The sequence below is a fragment of the Taudactylus pleione genome, unplaced genomic scaffold (genome assembly GCF_031769625.1).
Source record: "Taudactylus pleione unplaced genomic scaffold, aTauple2 ptg000327l, whole genome shotgun sequence".
Lineage (NCBI taxonomy): Eukaryota > Metazoa > Chordata > Amphibia > Anura > Myobatrachidae > Taudactylus > Taudactylus pleione.
In genome coordinates, this window is record NW_028284728.1 from 2,097,709 (window position 1) to 2,110,584 (window position 12,876).

Sequence of the window (12,876 nt, forward strand, 5' to 3'; positions counted from 1 at the left end):
TAATATACTAAATAAGAGGACACAGTAAATTATAATAAATGAGTGAGCACTAATATTTTAAATTACAATAAATAAGGGGTTATGAATATTTAATATAATAAATTAGGGGGCACAATAAATTATTATAATAATAGGGGGACACTATTGTTGTTATTATTATTATATTATGTAAAGAAATCAAAAGGCACTGTGTTTTACTTCATTTTCTCTTTAAGGGGCCTATTTAACAACATTTGCAAAATTGCCCCAAAAAATAATATCTCATATCGACTCTAGTCACAATGATTAGAGATGGTGGTTCGGGGCAAGATCTGAAGGTCTTTCTCTGGCTGGGTCTTCCCCATAGACCGAACACGCCACCGCAATCTGAAGGAACACATTAAATACCTATTTGAAACACATTAAATAACACAACCAGTTTGGTTCAAATTAATCATCAACTAAATTCTTATTTATTCATTTCATAAATTATTCGAGGATATTGATAAACTTTTATAAACATTTTTGGTGAGGATCTCAAATCTCAAAGAGATACATTTCCGTCTTCTGCTGTTATAATTTTCTTTTTTTTAGTGTAAATGCTTTTAAAACCAAATATTTGTATTATACATAGTCCCACATTCAGCAACCCTGTACATTTTCACTTATTCCATGACAATTCAGGTTACATTTGCAGTTCTCTGGAAGTGTTCCAGATTTCAGGAGACAGTAAAATACATATTTTGCTGAGTTGTCTAATAGTGACTATGGGCTCTATTTACTACAATCCGCATATTGAATGCAGATTGTAGTGTGATATTATCGTAGGAGTAGAATTTTACGAATTCTACTCCAATTGCCCTGTAATAACTATAGGTGATGCTAAAATAATGTGAAAAGGGTGTGAAAACACCCTTTTTCACTTTATTTTAGTAAAAATAATGTTAATAAATAGAGCCCTATGACACCTGGATCTTCGGAGAAATGCAGAAATTGTTTATTTAATTTATTCAAGGATTTTCAAAAAAGCCAATTTGGAAAAATCATTGTTTGCATATTGGCCATTTTTACTTATTTACAGGGAGAGGACAGGGAAAGCATGCACTTTAGAGTCCACTGGTCCAGATACTTTAAACTCTCTTATCAAATTTAAGGCAACTTTAGCAGGTTGTTTATGCTTTTTAAGATCTCCCTAACATTAAGAGGTTATGCTCTAAGACAAGCAAGGTTGAGCATGCGTTAGTCAGATTCTGGCCCAGGGCTGGTGGTGGTTGGTGCCAGTATTCCAGATCCAGAATGTGAACGTTTTCCATAAAGAATTATTCAGAGAATCTTTTTTATACCTATTGATCATTCTACATTTGTATTTGTCTTGACCTACTAATTAAAACATGGATTATTGGGTGTGCTATGATTGTTGGCCTCACCCTTTTCTTGAGCTGCTGTATGAAATATCTGCAGAATGGCATGTCCTTAGAAAGTCCTGATTCAGATAAGAAAGGAAAGATGGTGCGCTGTAATTCAAATGTTGTCCAGTATGGGAACCAGCTCTGACACAAGCCCTCACAAAAGAACACAAACTGTAAAAAAAGGTGTCTGCGCTAATTCCAATACAAAATAACCCAAGACTGTATAATAATTATACAAATTTATTAAACATATATTTGTTAAACATGTATAAGAGAACTGCAGTTCAAACTAAAAACATATACATACATTAAGCATTGATACTCAGTGTAAATGTGCCTCCAAACTTTACGACTTGTGGCAAATAACTAACACAATATAACTAAACACAATGTGTCTATGAAATGCCTCAATAGAGTATTTGAGACCAGTGGAAATTCAATCCCTTCTATATACCTTATATGGAATTAGCGCAGACACCTGATTCAGATAAGCATTATTCGGTTTATATTGTTGATTTTTATATTGTTGATTTTTATTATTCTCTTTTAGGAGAGATGATGTAGTTCAACAACAGCTACAGGCTAAGTATTACTGAGGGGCCCTTTATCTAAAAATGTCACTGTGAGTTTACATGTACTGGTTCCAGTAAAGTGTCTCCTATATCTTTGCTGCATGTTTGATACTTGATAAAAGAAGCATATTCTTCAATAGAAAAGTACAAGCAAACCACCAGTGAAATCTGATATGCTGATAGCAAGAGAGGATTTGTGGGAGATTCCTAATATAAACATAACAGAGGTTAATAATCAAGAATAAGATAAAAAATATATATATATAACAAGCACAAGCAACCTTAAGATTGTTAGTTGAAGACGACCAGCTAATTCACATAAAATGAAAATAATGCAAAGGGCAAGTTGGATGCATTACAGAAGCTGCAAAAAAGATCCAGTTTAAACAGTAAGCTGTTTCTACTGAAGAAAATACCTAATGAGACTTGGTAGATAATGGACAGTAGCATATAAATAGGATACCTGCAAATCAATAGCTGAGAACAAGAAGTGACCACATAGTAGCCATATTTCTGTGTAGTCTACCTGACACATACTGTACAGCACAGGTTCTCAAACTTAGTCCTCGGGACCCCAGACAGTGCATGTTTTCCAGATCTCCTCACAGAAACACAAGTGATATCTTTGATATTTTGCTGTGGTCCCTCATACATATATCAAGGTGGTATTTGTGGGTACCCCCTAGAAAAAGTTGTTTTTCAAAGAATATTCTGCTAATATTTTTTGATAAATATGAGACTACTTTTGAATCCTGATCGCAGTAAAGTTTATCTCACAATATTTCCTTGCAAGTTTGATGCTTGGACAAGGAAGTATATTCTGCACCAAAAAGTATTTGGGAAAGAGTTTGATGGAACTAAACTGCCATATATGTATTCAGGGGGAATTAGGCGCTTTGGAGTGGAAACATATCAAGGAAGAGTCAGAGTTATTAATGGCATGCTATATCAGCATTATAAAAAGTAAAATTCTTTGTGTTTGAGTCACTTTGCAAATTATATATGGTTTGGAATAGTTTGTTTATAATATACGCATGGTGTGAATACTTGTATAAACAGATGTAAAAGCTATCCTTGTCTTCATCAACCTCTGACATCACAAGTCATAAAATATAATAATAACTTTTACTACGGTGGCCATGTTAGTACACACCTCATCCATCCATGAAGAGTAACAAACATAACTATTTTTCACATCTATTTATACACTGAGTGCAAACATTACCTACTGCTACTCTGTTTATGTTCTGACTCCCTCCATCACATTTACCTAAGGGAGACATTACACTCTTCCAAATAGACACAGCACAATTTAGGAAACCCGCCGACCCATACACCTCCCCATCCAGCATACTGTCACCAATAGGATCGCATGACACATCTGCATGACAGCTTTTCTTTCTTTCATTAGAAAAAAATGAAATGCATAATTAAACAAAAAACAACAACACAGTATAGCAAAATGTAATGGAATAATTTAGTACCTAAAAATAAATACTAAAAAATAAAAAATATATATAATTTTAGTGACTGATCCTGTATTATAAGGAATATTGCACTGAGTAATGTGAAATATGTAAGAATAAAAGAAGGTACCTCAGTGTTCCTTGAGCGCTATAAAAGCCCTCGCACTGCAGACTTGTACTTTTATGTAATAACTTCTCGGTGACTTCTAATTTCCTTATAGCTTACATCTGGGGGGTTTATAATACCATATACATACTTGCCTACTCTACGGGAATGGCCAGGAGGCTCCCAAAAGTCAGATGGTTGTCCATAACAGTGGGAGACTGCCCACTCTTATCGAGCACAGTTCGGTGGTCATGGGAGGGGGCGTTATTGGGTGATGACGTGATTTGCGCTGAATCTCATCACCACAGTCCCGCGTCCTGCCTTACAATGTCTGTACTCTCCCCACTGTATATGGGACTGCCAGAAAGTCACTAATTTATATTAGAAATATAAGGCTGATCTTATTATATTGTTTTGCAAAATGAATAACAGTATTATAGTCCATTAGGTTATTTACGAGGCACAATTACTAACTGAAAACGTTCCCTAGAATTCTGTGCGGAGAATTATAGTGAAAATATTGACTGAAAAATATAGTTGAACAATTAGGTTAATTGCTATATAACTTTGTGTATAACTTAGAGGAAACAGCAAAGCAATTAATAATCGTAACCTATGAAAACACATTGAGAATTTCAGACTGAATGGTATAAGAGAAGGTAGGCCATTCATCTTCCTGACTTAATGTTGACTTTAAGTAATTTCTTATTCCCCTGTGGGATGTAAGAGTAGGAATATGCAACAAAAGATGGGAGAAGTCATGTTATACATTACGTGTATGTGGAAATCCGCTTTCCAGCTTACTTAAAGGGACACAATCATAAAAAATATATTACAGGTTGAGTCTCCCATATCCAAAATGCTTGGGACCAGGGATATTTTGGATATCGGAATATTCCGTATTTTGGAATATTTGCATAAAATAATATAATATCTTGGGAATGGGACCCAAATCTAAACACAGTATGCATTTATGTTTTATATGCACCTTATACACACAGCCTGAAGGTTATTTTGTACAATATTATTAATAATTTGTGCTTTAAACAAAGTTTGTGTACATTGAACCATCAGAAAGCAAAGGTTTTACTTTCTTAGGCATGCTAAAAATATTCCATATTTCGGCATATTCCGTATATGGGAATATTCCGTATTTCGGAATATTTGGATATGGGAGACTCAACCTGTATGTTATGTTTAATCTTTATGTAACTAAATATAAATCTCTGCTGTCAGTGCTGCAAAAATAAGCTTGCAAGCAGGGGTCCCCTCCTCTATCCCCGGCGGACGGCAGCAGACTGATGCGTCTGACCGCCGACCGCGGCATCAGTAGACTCTGAGCACTAGAGTGTGCCCAGTCTACTGCATATGCGCAGGTCACCGGGGAAATGGCGCGGCCGATATCGGTGATTTCCTCACTGCGCAAAAAGGCCGGAAAAATGTCTGCAGCTGCCATTTTCCAGAGTTTGGTGCAGGGCTGAGACACCCGAGACGGGACCTCGGAGAGGTAAGTATTAGATAATATGGGTGCAGGGTGTGCGGTGTGGGCCCCCCCTGCACCCAGGGACCCGTGTGCAACGCACACCCTGTACCCATTATAGATACGCCGCTGCCTGCAAGCAAAAGTTTCCTCCATGTTTTGGGGGTGATGGGGGTGGGTTATTGAGTAAGATTACAATGAAATATGCAATAAGGTGGGATTCCCAGCTTTATGAGTCCAAAGCAGAGTGTGTACTAATCCAGCTGATGTAGCGTACGTTGTGTAACATCGCTTTCTGCACGTCTATGCGCCTATAAAGAGTTGCATGAAGTTGCAGCACTCGCTTGCTTGGTTAGACCAGACAGGTGACAGACATTTCATGGCCAATGAGATCCTGCTCAGATTAGGCCAGTGTCATTTTAAACAAGAAGAGGGCAGTTGGAGCTGGTGAGAGAGGCGAGCTGGGTGACGCCATTCAGCAGCGTGAGGCAGATAAAGGGATAAGCAGATGAGAAGGAGAGACTGCCACAAGCAGGCTGGCTAAGACTTGTGACTCCACACAGAGAGTCCCACCAAAGCGAGAGCTGTACCTGACTCAGTATACTACCTTGTAAAATAAAACCATTTATATGTCCATAAGCATCCATCGTTGTGGACATATGGGGGAGATTTATCAAAGCTTGGAGAGAGAGAAAGTGGAGAGAGGTTAAGGGGCCTATTTAAGATGATCATTATCGAGGTCCGAACGGATTAACACACTGACTTGCCGCAGATGCCGGAGCAATACATCATAGCTCCGGCGCTGAGACAGCTAATTTGAAAATCAGCTGTCCCAGCGAGCGGCTTCTTTTTCGGGGCAGTGAAGCCACGATGCCCCGACGTGCGGCGGAAGGAGCCGGACGTCGGGGCGGAGGGATCCGGAAGGGTCCCTATTCGCAACCCGGGACTCCTTCCCATAGGGAAGTAGCGGGTAACGGTAGCAAACGCCATCTGAAGATGGCGCAGGCTACCGCAATCAAGCTCCGAACAAATAATATTTTCGGAGCTTGATGAATTCTGGGTCTGATTCAGAGCCGCTCGTAAGCGGCCGCTCGTTCGCTCCGAGCGATGTTCGCACAACTGCGCATGCGTATGGTTTGTATGATTTGGCATGCGCTAACCATTCATTGCGGTCGGAAATTGTGTGTTCGCAAAATAGCGAATGCCTGCTAATTTGAGTGACAGAATGAGGCGTTTGTGGGTGGTAACAGGGGAAGGTGCTTGAAAACAGGCAGTGGAGATCCGAACGCAGGCGTGCCAAATGGTCAAAAAGGGGCGTTTTAAGGGTGTGCATAATTAACAAAGCAGCGTCATCGACCACGTCACTTGGTTGTTTCTTAGCCTGAACTGTTCGCATGATTGCGGTAGGAAAATCCAACCACAAGCACTGCGAGCAGTTCATACGCCTGTCGATGTACTCGATTAATCTAATAAATAGCGGAGATGACGTAGGATGCGAGCGGCCAGGGGGCGTTTTATAAAAAATAGCGAGCGCATGTTTCGTTCGCTCGTTCAGTCATAGAGGCGTCAACAGACCGCAAAGAGCAAGCGCTCTATTTAAATATCCGGCCCCTTTTTGTGAACGAGCGAGCGCAAATAGCGTCCGGCTCTGAATCAGGCCCTCTGTCCCCATACTAGTGTGTGGGGATAGCGGGCCATTCCGCAAGAGCAAGGTAAGCTGGACATATCTGTGATATCTCCTGCTTTACCTTCGTGATGAATGGCCAAATAACTGAATTTTTTTACACATGCAGGTGAAAATGTGTATTTTTTCACCTGCTTTTGTAAAAATTAAGTGATGATGAATAGGCCCCAAAGTAACAACCAATCAGCTTCTAATTGTCAGTTTACAGGTTGTGTTTGCAAAATGACAGTAACGAGCTGATGGGCTGGTACTTTATCTCTCTCCAAGTGCATCAACTCCATAGTTTCTTATACGTTTATATTAGAGATGAGTGGGTTCGGGTCTCAGAGATCCCTCACCTGAGTTTTGTATTGAGCAGGCTTAATGCTGATTGGCTGAGAGAGCTGTCTGTCACGGCTCTCAGCGTTAAGCCCATTGAAAATACAGAAAAAGAAGATGACGCCCACCATCCCCCGCCACATGACACCGCCGGCACCCCTCGCTGCCGACACCCCCCGCTGCCGACACCACAGCTGCCGACACTGCCTGCATCCCTGCCCCACATACTGAGGGCACCGTCAGCGACCTCCACACTGCAGACACTCCCACAATGAGGACACCACCAGCACCCCTGCACTGCCGACACTGTCAGCACACATGCACTGAGGACACTGCTGGCACCCCCGCTCTGCCGACACCCTGCATTGAAAACACCCCTGCACTGCCGACACAGTCAGCAAACCTGCACTGAGGACATCACTGGCACCCCCGCTCTGCCGACACCGCCGGTACCCATTGACAGCACCGCAGCACTGTCATTCTATGTACTGAGGACACCGCCAGCAACCACCACACTGCCGACACAGCCAGCAAACCTGCACTAAAGACACCGCTGGCACCCCCGCACTGCCGACACAGCCAGGAAACCTGCACTAAAGACACCGCTGGCACCCCCGCACTGCCGACACAGCCAGCAAACCTGCACTAAAGACACAGCTGGCACCCCCGTGCTGCCGACACAGCCAGCAACCCTGCACTAAGACACCGCTGGCACCCCCGCACTGCCGACACAGCCAGCAAACCTGCACTAAAGACACCGCTGGCACCCCCGCACTGCCGACATCACCGATACCCTTCACCGAGGACACTGCCAGCACCGCATCACTGCCATTCCATGTACTGAGGACACCGTCAGCAAACCCGCTCTGCTGACACTGCTGTCACAGTAAGTGCACTATTGGTGTATCCAACCCACACTATATAACACACTGTATCCGTGTTGGAAATTTGAAACTGAACTTCCACATGTTAGTGCGCCCACTGTGTCACTTAGCTTAGTCAGCCAGCTAGCTGGATGCAGCCTTTTGGCTTTAACTAGATGAAGCTAATAATATTGTGAGGTGGTCAAAATTGATTGGAAATGACTGGAAATAAATGTTAATGAGGTTAATTATACTGTAGGAACAAAACCAGGCCCATTTTATGTGATTTTAGCTGTTTTTATGATTTTTTAAGAAAAAATCCAGATCCAAAACCAAAACACGAAAACAAAGCAAGGAGGTGAGGTTTTGGCAAAACCAATCCATATCGAAAACCAGGCGGGATCCAGATCCAAAACCAAAACATGAGGGTCGGCACACATCTCTAGTTTATATATATCAGCACTGCGATGTTGCTATCTAACTCCTAGTTGTGTATACACTTTAAGGGCCCCAAAGTGCATATAAAGGTGTGACCCGGATTTCCAGCATTCTCCATCAGATTTCATAGTGTTGTGGACATTGGGTTAAAGGAAACTCCATTATTTAAAGGGACATTTGCAGGGTGCTAACAGTATGCATATTATGTTAAGTTTATGTGAATATCCAGTTTTTGTGTATTTTATATATATGTAATATATAGCTATGGGGCATATTCAATTAGCGCTGAAAAGCCGTTTTCAGCGATAAAGTATCGCAAGTGACGTCATTTCGCCATGCAAAAAGTTTCCTCTGTATTCAATTCCAGAGACCTTTCGCCGGTGCGGAAACGCAATGGAAGCGGCGAAAAAGTTTTGCCTATGAATAGGTGTAGAAAAAAGTGCAGAATTGAGGTATTGGGATACAAACTTTGGAAACCCCCCCTGCACCCATGGGACAGTCCCCCAAAAGTAAACTGGATCAAAAAAAGTTGAAAAAATACTTTAGAACACCCCCAAAAAGTACTTTCATTTTGGGGTGAAAAAGTTCAAAGTTGGGGGACAAATTTAAAAACTAGTGAAATAGACTCCAGGGGGGACCCCAAGTATGCCCCAGGTGTTTTTAAGTTAGCAGGTGGTTGTGGCAGGTGGATTTTTTAAGTTTTTTAAAACTTCACTTTAGCAACTTCAATATATGCTAGCACACATTTTCGTGTAACCCATAAATTTTCTGGGACTACTTATTTTCTGCTAAAATACAGCTAAATGCTATTCTTCAACACTAATGCAAAGACGCTAATTAGCAGCTATTGGGAGCAGTTAAGTACCCCAAATACCTTCAGCAGGCATATTCGGGGGTATCTATAGGGATCCCCATTGTTAGTGTATCTTTTGGGGGGTGTCAGGCTGATTCTTCGAATCTGTCAGCACTTTTCGCCTGTTTGTGTTTCTCCGGGTCCCGTTTTCGACGATTTTTTATTGAATACGGGGATAAGCGGGGACAAGCGCGATACTTTTTCCCATGGAAAACCAGCGATGTCGGCGAAAAGTCCAGCATGCGAAAAGTACGGGACTTTCGTGTCTAATTGAATACAGCCCTATGTGTGGTATTACGACTGACACTGTACAGTGCATGTCATTACATGGACAGCTGCTGAAGAGGTCAGGAGCAGGTCACATGACCAGTGTCAGACATATGGCAGTTGGCCAGGTAGAGACTGAGGTATCGGACTGAGAGCAGGACACCGACGCTGGTAAAAGACTCCTGACAGGAACCAGCGGCTGTGTGACAAGCGGCACCAAACGCGCACGGAGGGGGGGTTTCTGAGTACCCAGAAAGAAACACCCCCCCCACCTGCCGATCACGAAGTGTAGTGCAGACCGCAGTGAGTGCGGTCTGCACTACACACTAACGAACACTCCCCAGCACTGGGTAGTACACTCAGTGTGTTATTTTAGCAGCCAATAAGAGCCAGACATACTCTCATTGGCTGCTACCATGGAGGGAGCCGGCTGGAGCTCACTCATAAGTCCACCTTCAGGCTCCCGCCACAGCAATTTGTGCAATTTTTTGTGACCACATACACCGCTAACGGCTCCCGACTGTTCAGTGAGAACAGGAGCTCTACAGTTAGCGGCTGCTGATTGGCTCCGTCTCCTGACAGTTCCCACATGGGCTGGTCAGTGTGTCAGGAGCAGGAAGACAATCAACAGACGCTAACTGTAGAGCGGCTGCTGATTGGCTGATGGCTCCTGACAGTTCTCACTGAACAGTTGGGAGCCGGTTAGCGGTGTATGTGGTCACACACATACACCGCTAATGGTAAGTATATGGATCACGTACTCGGTTTGTTTATTTTGGAAAGACCCCCCCTGGATTCTACGGAGACAAGCGCAAGGATGAGGGTGAGTATAGGATCTTTTTTTCAGGTACTCCAAACGGGATCTACAGAGACAAGGGGACGAGGACATCTGGCAGCAGGTAAGTACTATGTGTACTGTCTTTGTTTAACTATTTACTTTAGAGTGTAGGTACAGGTGCCGACTGCCTGCTGGCACTTATAGTTCCACAAATGCCAAAGGGCAGGCACCTGTAGTTCCACTGTAAAATACAATAGTTTACTTTGATTTTACACTTTATTACCCCCGTGCCCACAGCCCAGGGGTGGGGGGAAGAGCCCCAGTCTTCAGACCAAGCCTGGGGTTTCGGGAGGGGGGCTTTTATCGGGGGTCCCCACCTCCCCTGAGATCCCCGGCTTGGCCTGACAGGCTTGGGGTGAGAATGCATTGGCCCTGGAGACCCGGTAATAGGGTCTCCTGGCTGTGGCATTACACCCTGGTTGGTTTTGGTCTAGATTTAAATATAGGGGTACCCCTATGCAATTTTTTTCCCCTATATTTAAAACCAGAACTGTCCCTGCAGCCTGGTGCTGGTGTCTAAATTACGGTGGAATCCTACTCATTTTGTTCTCCGAAATTTTTGCAACCAGGACTGGTTGACAAGTCCAGGGCTGGTTATAGCTTTTGGAGGGGACCCTACGTCATTTAAAAAAAAAAAAACTCATTACATTAGGTATACAGGTAGAAACATACACAAATCACACTGATCTGTGTATGTTTCTGGCAAACTCGCATCTCAGGAGGTGGTTTATTTGAAACTTCAATTTATCAGTGAGTTTGCTACAATCTCACCCGAGATTGTAAACTCGAATCTTAGTAAATTCCCGAGTTGCATCTGTTTCATGTAAAGTACTTTCCAGTTTGTCTTTAGTAAATTGCGAGTTGAAAAACATGCCTAAACTCACGTGAGATTGCAATCTCACCCAACTCGATTCTTAGTAAATTTACCCCTTAATGCCTAATTTCGAAGGCGATTGTTGCATATAGAATTGATGGATGAAAACATTGATGTAAGTGGGGCATATCTACATATGTGACATATGTAAAACCACGCATCTTAAGATAGTTAGCATTTTGCACATGGTAACACTATAAGTTACCCATTACTAGCCAGCAGTTGATGATGTATAAGAAGCATTTGGAGGGGCCTGATGGCATATTATGGGTATGTAGAGGAGACTAGAAGATCTGGGTGGGCAAGATGGCGCTGTATTTTAAGAGATTTCAGCCTTTCCACACTGGTTAGACTTATCCCTGAAAGTCTACAATTAGATAGAAATGGAGTGGAAAAAAGTATGGAGAAATGGGCGATATCTCTTATAATACACAAGAAGTGCTCTTGAAGTTTTGAAATAAATACTTATCTCAAAAGCGATGTTCTGCCTTTTCGGTCCCTTAGTTGTCTAGCAAACCCCAACGGTACTCCAAATATGCAAATAAAATTATAACAAGCAATGTGTAGTATCCTTTATGATGCAAATGATATTACTCCCAATCCTCCCCGTCAAAACTGCACTGGGATCTATGTGGAAATATTGGATGGTACACACTCTCCTATGTGATACATTCGAAGACACACCTGAGTTACGGGTAAATCGTGTTAGGTCTTACTCGTATGGGTATCTTTAGTGTTCTTTCTTAATGATGGCATTCTATCTCCATAGGTACCCTTCTAAATTATTAGGTACACACCTAACTTACACAAACATGGGTGATAATCAACTCATAGAGGTTTCTTTCCTGGGTGAATATGGCAATTTCTCCCCTATTCCTTGAGTAAAATGTGGACAGTAGGAATGGTATGGTACGTGGTAGAAAATGTTGATGCGTACCAGTACTCACATGTGGCACGGGGTTGGTAGGTGCATCTGGGTTTCTTTATCTCATATTACAGAATACCAAGATTTAAAAAAAAAAAAATTTTTTTTTTTTTTTTCAGAAAGTGTACATTTATTTTCACATCTTCATTAAAAAATGTATAAAACATGCGGTCAGCAAAATATAAAAATAGAAATATCCAGGTCGTGAATCGGAGTCTGCACCAGTGTATAATGAGGTAAGTGTGATAGAGCTGGTAAAAAAATCCTAGGTTCGCTCCATGCACAAAAAATAAAATAAACACATACCTCAAAATACCACTGTGCAGAGTCCTCCTTCCTGTGGTCCTCCAGAACCAACGCGTTTCGAGAATAGTCTCTTTATCAAGGTGTCACCACGTACCATACCATTCCTACTGTCCACATTTTACTCAAGGAATAGGGGAGAAATTGCCATATTCACCCAGGAAAGAAACCTCTATGAGTTGATTATCACCCATGTTTGTGTAAGTTAGGTGTGTACCTAATAATTTAGAAGGGTACCTATGGAGATAGAATGCCATCATTAAGAAAGAACTCTAAAGATACATATACGAGTAAGACCTAACACGATTTACCCGTAAGTCAGGTGTGTCTTCGAATGTATCACATAGGAGAGTGTGTACCATCCAATATTTCCACATAGATCCCAGTGCAGTTTTGACGGGGAGGATTGGGAGTAATATAATTTGCATCATAAAGGAGCCTACACATTGCTTGTTATAATTTTATTTGCATATTTGGAGTACCGTTGGGGTTTGCTGGACA